Raw genomic sequence first — 10,635 nt, 5'->3', positions numbered from 1 at the left:
ACACCTATTCATATTAATACGTAGCCTATGGAGTGCTGCCGACCACTGTTCATTACGGCCCAGAATGCCTTGCATGTCTTTACAACAAAACAACAAAGTAAAAGTAGTGATGTAGTACTCGAGTCCGGTCTCGAGACCAATTTCTGCTTTCTCGGTCTCGTCTCCGACTCGTTCCATCAAAGACTCGGTCTTGACTCGGTCTCGGACCACAGTGGGAGGAGAAGGACTCGTAATTTCAGACCGAGTCCTCGAGACCAACGCATTTTTTATGTTCATATAAAAAAACAGACAACACATCAAAACAATAATAATAAAATGCAATGTTGACCGGCATTATTTGAAAATGACATCCCATGGTGCAATGCAAAGATACTGCCGTCAGAGCCGTTTATTTATCTCTATGGCTCTGCTGCCGGTGAGTGTCTGTAGGTCAGCATAGTCCATATTAAGACGTTAAGACTGCTCCTCTAAACAATTCCCAATCTAGCTTAGTCTGTAGGCCTTTCTGTTGATTATTAACTGGGGTGATATTAAATTATGAATATTAAAACTGAAATTTTTTTATGGTCTTGGTCTCGACTCGGTCTCGACTCCTAAAGGACTCGGTCTCGACTCAGACTTGCTTCCTCAAAGACTCGGTCTTGACTCGGACTCGACTGTATTTGAAAACCAACAGACTCGGTCTCGACCCTTCAAAGACTCGGTCTTGACTCGGACTCGGCATAGGCGGTCTCGTCCCCATCACTAAGTAAAACCTAAATGCCCGTAAACATATGCATTTGCATACTTGTAACATTTTTAATAATACTCTCCCATCATGATATTTAACAATAATGAAAAATGTAATTTGAATACCGTCAATGTGAAAACAACACTATTATGTAAGCTATATATAGCTACTGTTCTCCTTGCTATTTCAGTTCGTAAGTCCATACTATCCCATGGCAGAGCAAGGATTTCATGATTGGGCAAGGTTTCCCGGAGACATCGTGGCTGCCCAGAGACATTGAGCATACTTGGAAGGCATTGTGATAGAAGGTGAATGGTGCAAAGGTGAATGGTGAGAGTTACCAAATATCTGTTGGTGGTTTGCCAAATGATGGAAACTTTTTTTAGCTTATGCACCCTCACACTGGAGTCCCCAGTTCATATACAAAATTTTGTATCGATATGTGACAGTGTTCCTGAGATATGGACAACTTCCTGTTTCGGAGCTTCGCCGCCGATTTCGTTTGGCTGTGACGGGCAAACGCTTTCGAAAATCAAAAATCCTTCCAGTAACTTTTGTGAGGCTTGGTCCAAGGATAATGTACGTCAAGTTTCGTGGCGTTCGGACCAAATTTGTGACCTGTGAAAATTTAGTTTCGCTTTCTGTTCAATCCAATATGGCGGACGAACGACACGCCCACCTGACGTCATCTTCGCGACCAACTTACACCGGTACTGACCGGACGTTTTAAAGTTGGAACGGTGTCTCTGTGGGCCTAGGCGCTAGAGCTGACAAAAAATTAGGGAGACGGGAATAATAAAACTTAAGAAGAACAATAAGCTTTCAGCAAGCACACTTAATTAGTTACTACTTTTCAGTGGGATTGAGGGAAAGCAGTGTTAAATGCAAATGTGTGTATTGCTGTTATTACATGTGAAACGGGCTGGACATTTAGAAAAGACACAAGACACTGAAACCACCACCACCAATAGGTTCTTCTTTTTCTACCCCTCCCTATGGATTCTCTATGCCAAACTTGTGTAAATGTTCATTTGTAATCATTAAGTATGCAAAATGTTAATGACTGTAAACAAATGGACTGAGCTCTCCACAGGTTGGATGGGAGAAGCTGCTCAACTTAGAATAGGCAAGGTGATGTGTCCCAAAATGTCAGGCCTGCCCCCTGAACATTCCCTGGAAGCATCATTAGGACAGTCTGCTACGCGCTGTCTTTTCTTACAAAAAGGCATAATGATGTTCTGCTCGGGAGACAATTAGATGATTTAAAGCATCTAACTACCTCAAAGGTATGCAAATACCTTGCAAACACATTCAACAGCCGGACTGACACTGATAAAAGCCTGCTAACATGCTTAATGGTGCCTTTTGGAAATATTGTTGCCAAATTGGCAATGTCGTGCTGAGAATTATTTTCTTGCATATTTGCTAGGTGTTCCATCACTAAACAACAGTGAGGGTCCAGTGGAAACGGCTGGTGTTTTCATTTGTCCTTCATAAGACCGTTTACTAACCAAGGTGATTTGGAAAATGATATCAAAAGTAGTTGCTATTGTGAGTATTGTCAGACCTATCTTAATTAATGGTGGATTCCAAGAATCTTGCATTAAGTATAAGTATAAGTATAAGTATATATACTCTTTTGATCCCGTGAGGGAAATTTGGTCTCTGCATTTATCCCAATCCGTGAATTAGTGAAACACTCAGCACACAGTGAACAGAAGCACACACTAATCCCAGCACAGTGAGCTGCCTGCTTCAACAGCAGCGCTCAGGGAGCAGTGAGGGGTTAGGTGCCTTGCTCAAGGGCACTTCAGCCGAAGCCCACTGGTCGGGGCTCGAACCGGCAACCCTCCGATTACAAGTCCAGAGTGCTAACCAGTGGGCCACGGCTGCCCCCAAATTAAACTAACTCTTGGTAGTTAAGTGTCCTACTTGTTAACCACCTTCTCTGTAAACTGTTGTAGGGACCTGTTATTGAGAAGGAGTGGCTCGCCGCAGTGTGGGCATGCGAGAAATTCTCAAGATTTCTATATGGCCTAGAGAGCTTTACTCTTCAAGCCAACGACAAACCACGGGCCCTACTGATCAATGCCAAAAGCCTTGACTCAGTCCCACTTAGGTGCCAAAGACTGCTCATGACCCAGTTGTAGCTGACACACTCTCGAGACACCCCCAGCCAGTCATCATCAAAGAGGTCATCGCTGTGAGCTGATTCAGGAGGCAGAGGCAGCATGAGTGGGCAGCGCATGGCCCATCTCACAAACCAAACTGGACAGGGTGAAAGCGGAGACTGAGAGGGACAAAGACCTGGAAAAGGTGGAACACTATGTAAGCACACATGGCCACATGCTGTAAAACCATATCACAATGCTAGACATCCATCTCCCAGGGGTTAGTCTTATATGGCGACAGGATCATAATCCTTAACAGTATGCATGCTGACATACTGCAAAGGATTCACAGTGATCATTAGGGCATTGTGAAATGCAGAGAGAGGGCTCAAATGAGCTTTTGGTGGCGTGCCATTCAACAGTTAGTCATAACGGCAAAGACTGTCAACAATCAAGACCAACCCAGAGAAGAGAACTCCTGGTTTACAACCCCGCTAACAGGCTTCAGACTGAAGAACATGTTTGCGAGATGTCCTAATATTGTCATTACTGATAATGGTCCACAGTTTTCTGGCAGAGCCTTCCAGCAGTTTGCAAAAGATTATTAGACAGGTGATATTTTTGAGATATGTGCTTCCTAGAGGCATTTTTTAGTAAAAGTTGGGAACAGGACTTTTTAACATAATTAAGGTGTGCTGAATCCAACTAGCCCTGTTCCCAAGCTGAATTTTGAGTTTATGACCATTGAATTAGCATAAACAAAATGGTTGCCAAAATAGCGATTTTGGGCACTGTCATTGGGTGGATGTCATTATACCATGTAAATTAATTCATATTGTTCACAGAAATCTTCCTTGGCCAATAGATCAAGGATACAGGCTGTGAAAAAAAGAAAAAAAAATCTAGTATTATGCCCATGTTAACTGAGCAGGCACACGGTATTTGACGAATGAGACTTATGTTTTTTGAGGGTCAAGAAAGATGTGTGATGAAATGTAAAGTTTAAAATTGTGGCCTACTGGTTAGGTCTTCCGGTTCGATCCCCGACCAGTAGGAAAAATGTGGGTGGTGTCTCCCATGCCCACATCCACGGCTGAAGTGCCCTTGAGCAAGGCACCTAACCCCTCACTGCTCCCCGAGCATCACTGTAGCAAGGCAGCTCACTGCTCCAGGTTAATGTGTGCTTCAATGTGTGACCTGTGTGTTCACTAATTCACGGATGGGATACATGCAGAGACCAAATTCCTTGTATACCCAAGTATACTTGGCCATAAAACCTGATTTACATTACATTTACATAATTGAAGCGAATTGGGTTGGTAATGTATGTAGTCTCAGAGTAAGTTACACAGGCCTTTACCCATTTCGGTAACATTTTACGGTAAGGGTACATTAATTAATTCATGATTTATGTATTACTTCACTCATTAATATCTAATTAATCATCAGGAATTTACTGAGTTCATAGTTTGTCATTTGTGACCTCATACATGAACACATTACTAAAGTACTAGGTACGGTGGGCACATCATTATGAATTATGATGTATTAACCATGATCATGACTTTATTTTTCTGCCAAAAATGTGGTCATCACTGCTCAAATTCTGATTTGAACATAACTTTGGAGTTCTCTAAACATGTCATTATTCACTACTTTATTTGAGGGGCCACAGACATGATGAATGCATGAGAAATTATCCTAAAATTCATGTAATAATGATGACCATGCTTAAGAAATCATAAATCATAATGATATACCCATCACACCTAATGCTTTAGTTGATGTGTTGTTCATACATGAGGTCATCATGAATGAGAGTATATGAATTCATGTCAATTCCTGATGATTCATAGGATATAAAGGAATGAAGGAATGCATAAATCATGTATTAATTAATGCATGCATTCATGATAATTCATGTACCTTTACCTTAAATACCCATATTTCTTCATAACATTTGTGTTAGTAAAATGATTGCATGTCCTGTGAATTAATAGCTAGATGAATAACTTTATAACTAGTGCAACTTCAAGTTTAAGTTACTTTATTTGTACCCAGAGGTAGATTTTGTTTGCAGTATAGAATGCTTCAAGAGAATTTGCCTGAACAGGAGCACAGAGGATGCCATCTTTACGGCAATTCACTCTGCCCTGTCCCTCCTTGACAATAGCAACACCTATGTGAGAATGCTGTTCATTGACTTCAGTTCAGCATTCAACACCATTATCCCCTCCAAACTGATCACCAAACTCAAACGACATCAATACCTCCCTCTGAAACTAGATTCTGGACTTCCTAACCAACAGACCGCAGTCTGTTAGATTAGATAACCTCGCTCACTCAACCCTCACCCTGAACACTGGCGTGTGCTGAGCCCTCCTTTACTCCCTCTTCACCTACAACTGCATACCTGTGCATGGCTCTAACACCATTGTCAAGTTTGCAGACAACACTACAGTGATTGCTCTCATCAGCAACAATAATGAGACAGCCTGCAGGGAGGAGGTCCAGCACCTAACATCGCGGAGCACCGACAACAACCTGGCTCTCAACACCAAGAGGACCAAAGACCTCATTGTGGACTTCAGGAAGTCAAAAGCTTGCATACAAAGCCCCATCCTCATCAACAGGACTGAGGTGGAGCATGTATCCAGTTCATGTTTCTGGGTGTCCACATCTCTGTGGACCTCTCTTGGACCCTCAACACCTCTACCTTGATCAAGAAGGCTCACCAGCATCTCTTCTTCCTGAGGAGACTAAACAACACAACCTCTCTCCTCAGATCCTGGTGAACTTCTAAACCTCTACCGCTGCACCATTGAGAGCATCCTCACCAACTGTGTCACAGTATGATTTGGCAACTGCTCTGCCTCTGACTGGAAAGGACGGCAGAGGATGGTGAAAACTGCTCAGCGCATCACTGGTTCCTCACACCCCTCCATCAACGCCCCCCCCCCGGTGCCTCCTTGCCTGTGCCTGTTGAGGTGTCCATGTCGATGGCAACCATCACAGGGACAACAAGGAGGCGAACATTTTGCCCCTATCCCACCCATAGTATTCTATTTATATTTCTAAATGTACACACTTTATTACACTTAAACATAGCGATATTCTACTGATATTTCTACGGTTGTTTGTGATTAGTTCAAAGGAACTCCAATGATTTTAAATTCCAAACATGTGTCCACCCACCACGAAGAAGATGTTTACCAATGAAGTCAGGCCACACTCTTTGCCAAAGAGGACCATAAACATAGTCAAGAGTATAATAAGGTGATAATAAGGCTAATTAGCATAATAATAGATTTTTTTGCATTTTTATATTTTTCATAGCCTTTACTTTTTATTTATTGCCCACGGGAGATTTCTGAGATGCACAGATGTGAACAATATTAATTTATTTACATGGTATAATGATGCCCGTCCGAAGAAAGTGCCCAAAATCGCCATTTTGGCAGCCATTTTGTTTATGCTAATTAGATGGTCAAAAACTCAAAATTCTGCTTGGGAACAGGGCTAGTTGGATTCAGCACATGTTAATTATGATAAAAAGTCCTGTTCCCAACTTTTACTAAGAAATGCCTCTAGACCCTTATACAAGGACTTTTTCTTGAAATAGCACTTGTCTATATGACTTTCAACATGTTACAACCAGTCCCCACTATCCTCAATTTAATGGCGAAGCAGAAAAGGCTGTGCAGACAGCGATGACGCTGTTGAAACAGTCTGACCCTTTTGCTGCCCTGATGAGCTACCATGCCACCCCTCTTCAGGCCACTAGGGTGAGTCCAGCTCAACTGATGATGGGTCGGCAGATAAGAACAACAATTAAATCATATCTACAAGAAAGGAGTTGCTTTGTTGCCATTGGAAACTGTACCTCAACACCAACGTCCTTGACCTGTGGTGTTCCCCAGGGGTCGATCTTGGGGCCACTATTATTCAACGTCTATATGGTCCCACTTGGACAAATCATCCAAAATAATTTGATTTCATCACAAATTTACTTAGCTCTGTCACCAAACGACTATGGTCCCCTTGAATCTCTGTGTCAGTGTATTGAACAAATCAACACCTGGATGTCTCAACATTTTCTTCAGCTGAACAAAGAAAAAACTGTTAGTAATTATATTTGGTAAAAAGGAGGAAAGACTTAGGGTTGCCACTCTCCTTGAGACAAAAGGGTTGAAAGCAAAGGATACTGTTAGAAATATTGGTGTATTAATTGACAGTTTTCTAAATTTCAACAGCCACATGAAAGTGATAACTAAATCAGCATTTCACCACCTCAAAAATATTGCCAAACTTAGAGGACTGAATGTCAAAAGATGATTTACAAAAACTCATTCATGCATTTATCTCCAGCAGGGTTGATTACTGCAATGGACTTTTCACAAGCCTTCTTAAAAAGACTATCAAACAGCTTCAGGTGTGAGCTAGGGTTCTCACAAAAACTAAAAGAACTGACCACATTACTCCAATTCTTAGGTCCCTGCACTGGCTTCCAGTAAGTTACGGAATTAACTTTAAAGCACTACTGCTTGTTTATAAATCAGTAAATGGAGCAGGACTTTCATATAATGCTTCAGCAGTACACACCCTCCAAATCACTCAGGTCTCAGGAGAAAAACCTGTTAGTAAAACCTGCTGTTAGAACTAAACATGGTGAAGCAGCTTTTAGGTGCTATGCGGCTCAGCTCTGGAACCAACTTTTGAAAGATATTAAAAAGGCCCCAACTGTAGCCAGTTTTAAATCTAGACTTAAGATCAAACTGTTCACAGATGCTTTCTGCTAACTGCACTGAGTTACAAATTCTGAATCTGCCTTGAAAATTATTCTATATTGTATCTTTTACTTTGTCTTTTTTATTATTCTTTATTTTTTTTTAATGATTTTAACTTGTGCGTTTTATGTTTTTGTTTATGTGTTTTTTACCTTTACCTTTTAAACTATTCTTTCACTATTGCCCTTTTATGCTTTTATTTGTTATTACTGTTTGCTTTTGTTTACGTAAAGCACATTGAATGACCCCTGTGTATGAAATGCGCTATATAAATAAACTTGACCTGACTAGTCCAGGAGCCAACACCTGTGCAGGATGTGCAGCCTGACAGAGACATTCCACCCGACCTGAGTTCCAGTGACCAGCCGCTTTCGGTTGAGGCTTCACCGACACTGGTTAAAACACATAACGGCTGAGTAGCCAAGCTTCCTGAGAGATCAAAAAGGCTTTGTGTAAAACTTGAAAACATTTATTTGACAAGCTTAAAGTAGCCCTTATTCTGAAGGAGAACGTCTTTAAAGAAACACCATGGCATTCAGTGCCATTTTAGCGCTAAGATAGAGTGATTTTGAAGCCTTTCTTTTCAGGTAAAAGAACAGAATTGAGTTGCTTTAAACGGTTTTCCTGATGATGAGGTGGAGATAGTAACTGGGAAATATAGAGACAAAGTCAGTGCAGCAGCTGCACTGCAAATCTATTTATTCTGCACAATTTGGCATAGAACACAACAGGCAGCTGCTATGTGGCTTGGTGCTTGTAGGAGCTCCAAGAGAATATGTGTGTCTGAAGAGCTTCCGGCCTCAGTTATGATTTTCTCTGTCTTTCTCTCCCTCATTTGCAGTTGTCATGTTGTCTCTCTGTATCTGTATTACTGTCTATAAGAATTCATCAGTCAAGTCTTCAAAACAGCTCTTTGCAGATAATAAAGGAAGTCAGTAATAGAAAAAAGCCATGAAAGTTAGTAGAGTTTTATAGTGACTTCAGTGAGTTCTGGATTTCCTCCTGTCACAAAGTTATAAGAAATAGTGTGGGGATTTAGAACAAAGATGACAACAAATGTCTGTTCTCCTGCTTCTAATTAGATCCCTCCCATTTATGTCCATTACCTTTGGACCATTTGATTACTATGATTACTATAGACCAGAGCAGACATACTGCTCTGGTCCATAGTAATCATAAAGTTCATCATTGTTTCATCACTCTCAGCAGGTACTATCACACCAATGTTTTAGAATGAACGATTAGACAGATAGATCCTGACGGTCGGCCATTTTTGAAAAATACAGGCTACCACCCAGCTTATGTTGTTATCTCATCTGCTGTTATCTCACATCTGTCCTATCTGGTGTAGTGTTCAGGAGTAGCACTTTGTGTCTGTGTTGGCCTAATTAAGACAGTGGCTCATTTGATGCTAGAGGCAAAGAGGTGTCTGAAGCCAGTTTCCGGGCTATTGATGTTTGTGTGTGAAAAAATTAAGTATAAGTATACTCTTTTGATCCCGTGAGGGAAATTTGGTCTCTGCATTTATCCCAATCCGTGAATTAGTGAAACACACTCAGCACACAGTCAACACACAGTGAGGTGAAGCACACACTAATCCCGGCGCAGTGAGCTGCCTGCAACAACAGCGGCGCTCGGGGAGCAGTGAGGGGTTAGGTGCCTTGCTCAAGGGCACTTCAGCCGTGGCCTACTAGTCGGGGTTCGAACAGACAACCCTCCGGTTACAAGTCCGAAGCGCTAATCAGTAGACCACGGCTGCCCCGATTTCTGCCCCAAAATGTGATGTTTGTGTGTGTGATGTTTGTGTGTGTGTGTGTGTGTGTGTGTGTGTGTGTGTGTGTGTGTGTGTGTGTGTGTGTGTGTGTGTGTGTGTGTGTGTGTGTGTGTGTGTGTGTGTGTGTGTGTGTGTGTGTGTGTCTGCCTTTCTTGAGCGCCGATGAGCACTACAGGACACTACATGCAGACCCTCATCAAGGTTTCACTAGTTGTCGCCATGATTTTCCCATCCTAATTGACTTCTCCCCAGGAGCAGTCCAATCGTGGCTTCTCCCCCATGCCTTCACCCTGGCCATAAAGTCCAGCTCTGTGTGAGCTATACTAGCCACTGTATTGATAAGTCTCCTCCCACATGCAGGGCCAGAGGCAATTCATGAGCTCCTTCTTTCTTACCCAGCTGCCCCCCCCCCCCTCCACACCCCATCACAGCAGTTTTCGAGGGGAGACGGACACGGAGCCGGAATCGCAATCTTGCATGTACACGCTGCTGCCCTGAAAGAAGCCAGAGCATCAACGATTTACAGCCCGCAATTAACAGCAGATAGGGCGGTAAAATAGAGATTGGAAGCGCGCTTTTGAGCCAAAAGAGAACATTTGGAGAGTCTCTAGAGGCAGTGGCGCCGGCACAACAGAGGCCTGATAGATTCATATTTAATGGCGGCGGCTATCATCGAGGGGAGGAGGAACCCTCCTTCATTATCACTGCTTCCCCACCCCCCCCCCCCCACCCCCTCCCGCTTTATCGAGATAATTGATTTTTTCCGTGGTAACAAGGTATCGACCACGCAAGGAGTGCCTGCATAGACGACAGCTTCGATTCCAAGGGAGAGGCAGAGCACAGGAGGGCAGCAGAGAGAAGTCGATGGTTAACCAACAGCCCAGGCATTCCTCCTGCTGCCAGGGATGTCATTATCTATGTGCAGCTCCCCATACAACACATTTAGACGGTGTGAAATCAGAGCAGGCGGAGACGAGGCCAAGACAAGCATTTTTAATATTGCTTTACTGGTAGTGTATTGTCAAAAGGAAACCTTACAGTATTTTTACTTATGAGCATGGAACTTTACACACACACACACACACACACACACACACACACACACACACACACACACACACACACAAACACAGGGAAACAAGGAGCCACAAGTCGAGTGAAAGGGAACACTCATATTTGGTCACTTTTGAGTTCATTATACATTATACAGCATTATACATTTATGCAACATTC

The sequence above is a fragment of the Alosa pseudoharengus genome, unplaced genomic scaffold (assembly GCF_046254945.1).
Source record: "Alosa pseudoharengus isolate Yale_2024_CS ecotype anadromous, Long Island Sound unplaced genomic scaffold, YU_APseudo_1.1 YU_APseudo_1.1_scf_5, whole genome shotgun sequence".
Lineage (NCBI taxonomy): Eukaryota > Metazoa > Chordata > Actinopteri > Clupeiformes > Clupeidae > Alosa > Alosa pseudoharengus.
The sequence above is the reverse complement of the archived record's forward strand: the minus strand, read 5'-3'. Positions refer to the sequence as shown.